Genomic DNA, 6,000 nt, shown 5'->3' on the forward strand with positions numbered 1-6,000 from the left:
TGTGTGTAAGAAATAGCCAGTAACACCTTGTACACTAACCAACGCATGTGTGTAAGAAATAGCCAGTCACACCTTACACACTAACCAAGGTGTGTGTAAGAAATAGCCAATAACTCTTGAAACACTAACCAGTGTGTGCGTGTAAGAAATCACCAGTAACACCTTGTACACTAACCAACGCAGCTGTGTAAGAAATAGTCGCACCTTACACACTAACCAAAGAGTGTGTGTAATAAATAGCCAGTAACATATTATATACCAACCAGTGTATGTGTGCATGTAAGAAATCACTAGTCACATCTTACACACTAACCAATGTGTGTAAGAAATAGCCAGTCACTCTTTATACACTAACCAGTGTGTGTGTGTGCAAGAAATCATCCATAACACCTTACACACTAACCAAAGAGTGTGTGTGTGTGCGTGCGTAAGAAATAGCCAGTAACACCTTATACACTAACCAACGTGTGTGTAACTTCCCAGGTGAAAGAAATCACCAGTCACACTCTCTCTCTCTCACACACACACGCACACACACGTTTGGTTAGTCTAATTAAACGTCCAAAGTATATAGACTAACCTAAGCGTTATAAATTTGTCTCTGTGCATATTTGTGTATCATCATATGTGCATGTATCTATCTGTATGTATATGTGTGTAATGTGTTTATTTGCATATATGTATGCACCCACACATACATGTATGTATACACATGTATATGTATACATACACACACATATACATTCACTAACAAAAGCATCTATGACCAAATATACAGAGAAACAAATTTACGGACTGACCAAAGTACCATATACCAAATACCAAGAGTTCTAGAGGTTTGCATTTCTTTTTGTCTCAGACCACCACAGCTACCAAATACATCCCTAAAAAAACACATGTACACTCCTGTACACACCCACACACACACACACCCTGCTACACCTAGTAATTTATGGGAGATAAAAGTAACAAAAGCTTGTGAGTTGCAAGGGCTATGCCACTCCAGTCTAAGGTGGGCCCTGTTGCCAAGCCAGGACCAGTTTTTTCCCCAATTTAGGATGAAAGTGTCATTTCAGGTGCTATATCTACTTTGGTTAGTTTACGGTGTGCAAATCTACCCTGCCTTCTGCTTGACCTCAGATTAGCATAGTTATTTCCTGGAAACTTGCCCCTTTATCTGCCCAACAATATTTTAAGTGTGTATTGCGCACACACACTTCTAAGCTTTGGCTTTCCTTAGCTCCAGGTTCCTGAAAATTACTCTCCCCTGGCAATACGTCTCCCTATCACTTCCTTATTCCTGTGGTATGCATTTTTCTTTGCTAATCCTACTACAGTTACCTAAGTGTATGGATGTTTCTTAGGGGGTGTTGGATGTTTCTTATATTTCCCTCTCTCTTGAATGTAGGGGTTTCGCTCCTCTGGGTGTGAACCTAATGAGAGCAGAAAATATAGACCTATGTGCTAAATTTTAAGCAGGTGGGCAGTACTACTCATGTGTCTAAGCATGTATGGCTGTTTGCAGATGTCGTTGGTAATTTTAATTTATGAGGGATACAGGGAGCCCTGAAAGCAACAGAAAACAGTTGCAAGGGCCATATCATTTCAGTCTAAAATGATGGGCTCTAATCAAGATGCCACCTGATGCCAAACAAGGACTGTTTCTTTTCTGACTCAAAACGAAAGTGTCATTTCAGAATATCCTTGCAGACACTGCGACACAGCCATAAAATTCAGGACTCTCCCAAAAAATCTGGGACACGGTAATTTTAGAACCAGGGTCAAATACTAATGCAGTACAAGGTTTGGGCTAAGGATTCCTTGCTTCCTCAACCTCTAAAGAAATTATACTGTGTTTCATAAAGGTGTTTAATTAAATTCACTAACCATGATTCACACAAAAATGCAGAAACGTCTTCTACTGGACACAAGGGCAAGGCAGTGACTTTACAGGCTTGTGGCAGAGAAACTCAGGAATGAAGCAGTGATCTTAGGGGGCTGAGATGGGTTCCTCACCCTGATTTTGACTCACCCCTTTCCCTCCATGCCTTAATTCCCAAGGGGATCCCACGATCTGGGCTTCTGGTGCCTATATCTTGTCTGCAAGAGTCCTGCTGCCTACACAGTTTAGCGTACATAGGCAATGAAGCGTACAGGCCTGTTTAGGATGTTCAGGAATGGACACCTGAATTCATTAGTAGTCTGAGGGTTTGTGTAATCTAGGGAGATTAAATAAAATAAGAACAATTCATTCTTGCTTCAGCATAGTAGTGTCCACGTATGGAGCTGGTCATATAAGAACAGATAGGAAAAACGTCCTTACAATGCAAAATGCAAACGTTGCAGGTACCTATTGCAGATGTCCCTCATTTACTTAATATCATCCCAGAGGAAACTTACTGTCCCTTTACATCCTGTCCTAAATTTAAGAAAAATAACATCTTACAACAAACGTTCTTCAGTTGTTAGCACCTATCTATTTCACGTTTCCAGAATAGCCATCATCATGGTATTCACATGCAATGATTCCTGGTGATTTCTTTCACCCAAGATGCAGTGCCTTGAGGTCTGTTCTATTATTTCTGAATATGAAAAAAAAATCTTAAAATGATAGGTATAGTTAAGGATTTGCATTTGGGGACAAAAAAAAACAAATCACATCAGCATTTGGCTCAGGAAAACCAAGTCTATCATGTACAATAAAAAAAAAGAATCTGTTTGCTTATATTTCTAGTTATTCTTCCTATGCCTAAATCGCTAAACACTTAATTTAAAGCAATATCCATTCTTAATTATTAGAAGGCACCTAACTGCTACAAATTCATAATGAGGACTATGTATTCCAGCCTGAGAGCATAAAATGAAAGATCATTATGCAGCTAGTTACTATTTAATTAAAAGACACTGTGCATTTCTTCATCACAGAAGCACAAGTCTAAGGTAACAAATAAGGGAATATTCACCCTGTAAATGTTAGCCACTGATGCCAAGAACTCTATCTTTTTTATTACAAAAGGATCTTGAGCCAAATCTATCCAAAGTGGAATTCTGCTCATGTCAACCTAGCTGCTCAAAGATTAATTGGATTTCCTAATGCTAGGAAAATATATTTCAGTAACTAGTAGATGCACCTTATCTGCACAATTTCATATACGTTCAAATCCTATACAAGTCACACCATGAGAAGCACTTGGGCAAAGGGAAACAAAACAATGTGCTCATTTAATCTTGATTATCTAATGGAGTACAGCATAGGTGGAAGATATGGATACATGAACTGAGGTACAGGAGACTGGAAGGCTTCAGGGAACTGGTAAAGAAATTTTTACTTTCAACCCATTGATAAGACTTAAAACCAAAGCCAGCAGCAAGCAAAATCATTACCATCTGACTGCTGTTCTTCAGTGAACCTTGATTCTTAGTCTGCTCGGACAAAGGTTACTACAATTTACTTCTTGGATGATAGCACCAGGAGAGAACTCAAGGACCGAATGGACAATGAGAGCATTCTGTCTTCCAAACCCTGCATGTGATCTTTTCATATTATAGTTTCAGGCACACATTTAATTCAGAGTTCATCCTGGTATCTCCAACACAGCTCTGCTTTGTGCCACTTACCCATACCCAAAGAATGAAGAAGTTTGCAATGCAACCATTACTTCAGTAGCTGTCCCGTGGATCAGGAAAGTTTTGTTTCCAGCACTGTCAGTCTGATGTTTCTTGCCAGCCTAGAAGGGAAAAAAAGGTGACACAGAAAGTTGTGGTTCAACCTGGCAGCCTGCACAATCCCAGGGCAAAGGCCGTATTTGCTTCTAAAACAAAACCAGGAATGGAAAATGTGGAAAAGAGATGGATCTACATACAACAAAGGGAGACTGTAAAGCTGGACATATCACCCTGAAGCAGAATGGATCAGGACGACTAAGAATTGAGTGGCACAGGCTGCCATTTGTTCTGATTAATCTGAAACCCCAAAGTAAAGGGATGATGCTTTTAGAATGGTCCCTAGGGGGAAATAAATAGAGATTTGCTAGAGAAGAGAAAGAAACACTAAGAAGTGAATCTCCAGAAGAATACAAGGGAATTTTGTTGCTGGGCCATGTAGTTAATCACACATGCTGGGTCTCATCCTGCCATGGGCTGAGCATCCTTTACAATGTGCTAACTCAGCACTCTGGTCTTCACATCAAATCCTCACTGCTTGGCAGGACAAGTCTCATTATTTGAAGTAACTGACAGCGCAGGAATTTTAACATTATTGCTGCCTTATTTAGTGTTCGTTATCTACCTGTAAACCAAACCTAGGCTTATATAAATCAATTTGTGTACTGAAAGCTCCATGTAATCTGCTACAAGCTGGATATTCTATGGCAAGGCCAACCAATTTCTTCATGAGTGATTGATGAATTTTCCAGGAGGCAGGCACAGTGTTGGAGGTGTCCAAACATCTTCTCAGATGTAGGGGACAGGGCTCCAACTTCTGGTTCCAAAACTCCTGCTTCCCTGCCATCTCCTGTCCCAGTCTCTTCCACTGCATCCAACAATGACACATACATTATCTGAATGCCCTGCTGAAACAAATAGTATGAATCTTGACATTCAAAGAGCCGGTGTCTTCATTCATAGTTAGATGACTAGAAACAATTTTTTTATTGTTTCAGGATGTCTGCAGATTCATATTTGGAGCAACTTGTCCCAGCCATATTGAATGCAAACCTACATTCAATGCAATACTCCTGGCCCTGAAAGAGCTACCACAAAGTAGAGAAATTTAGCCTTCTGAGTACTATCCATTTACCTTTGTGGAAGGAGTTAAAGGTCTTAATCCTCCACTAAACATGCTAAGTATTCTTGTATTCTGTAGAGAATCCAGGGACTAAATAGGCTATGGTGACTAAACTGCCTTTTGGCCCATAAAGTGGTCACAAGTTGAAGGGAATGTGGGGTGATATGCTCCTGCAATGTCATACTGTGCTGTGGAGAAAAGTTGATAGCTCTGAAGACTGAAATCCTTTAACACCTTATCCCACCACTGAATTCACATGAAAAATTTAAATCAAAAACCAAAAAAAAAAAAAAATCAAGCTATCCTCAGCAAAACTGGCTGTGTTATTTTATGCATGCAATATTCTGTCCCAAAATATGTCATATTTTACTTGCAAAAATACAAGGCTGCTGTTTTATGCCATATGCAATCTGTAGAGCACTGCGCTCAGCCACCCTCTTTTATTTTTTCTTTTAAACACTCAAAGATCAAGTGCAGAAGCTGATGCCAGGCCAAATGGGAAGGAATCGTTATTTAAAGGCAAGATGACTGCTTAAAATTAGAGCTGTGAAGACAGCAAAAAATACCAGAATTCACAGATGGTTTGTAGATACATTCATATTGCATTCAGTCCACTCAACATCTTCAAAAAAAAATCATCATGCTTTTTTCTCCTCCCTCTCCAGTGTAAATGTTGTTGCCTGCTCCAGACATGTGCTTCTCCCTTTAAAACTCAGCTTTGAGTCATGTGCTGTTGCGCTATGAATTCCAACAACAGTCACTCTGAAACTCTGCACAAGAGCATTTATTTTTAAATTAGGCATTTAGAATTGAATGTATTTTGCAGTTTTTCAAATTAACAGTTATTGTGAGTAGGTTAAAAAAAAAAAGATGCTAGCAAGAATGAAACCACAGGAATAAATCTAGACAAATAGACCCGCAAAACAGAGGAATGAAAATGAATGACCTAATTGCTCCTTCCTGATGTAGGCTGCCTTGGTAGTGGCCCAAAAAATTCCAGTTGAATACACAGGGAGTTTCATCTGTCTGATGACTAAAGCCACAGGTTTTGTTGCATGATTCCATGATCTTTCAGTGTTCAGAAGTTTAACTGGCATTAAAGACTTCCTCCTTCTTTCATATTTTTCCTGGCATCTGTTATCACACATTTTGCATCTCAGCATATCAATCTCCTGGTCAAGGGAGTAGAAAAGGGAACTTAGTTTCATAGTTTC

The sequence above is a fragment of the Crocodylus porosus genome, unplaced genomic scaffold, assembly GCF_001723895.1.
Source record: "Crocodylus porosus isolate Cpor-Errol unplaced genomic scaffold, CroPor_comp1, whole genome shotgun sequence".
Lineage (NCBI taxonomy): Eukaryota > Metazoa > Chordata > Crocodylia > Crocodylidae > Crocodylus > Crocodylus porosus.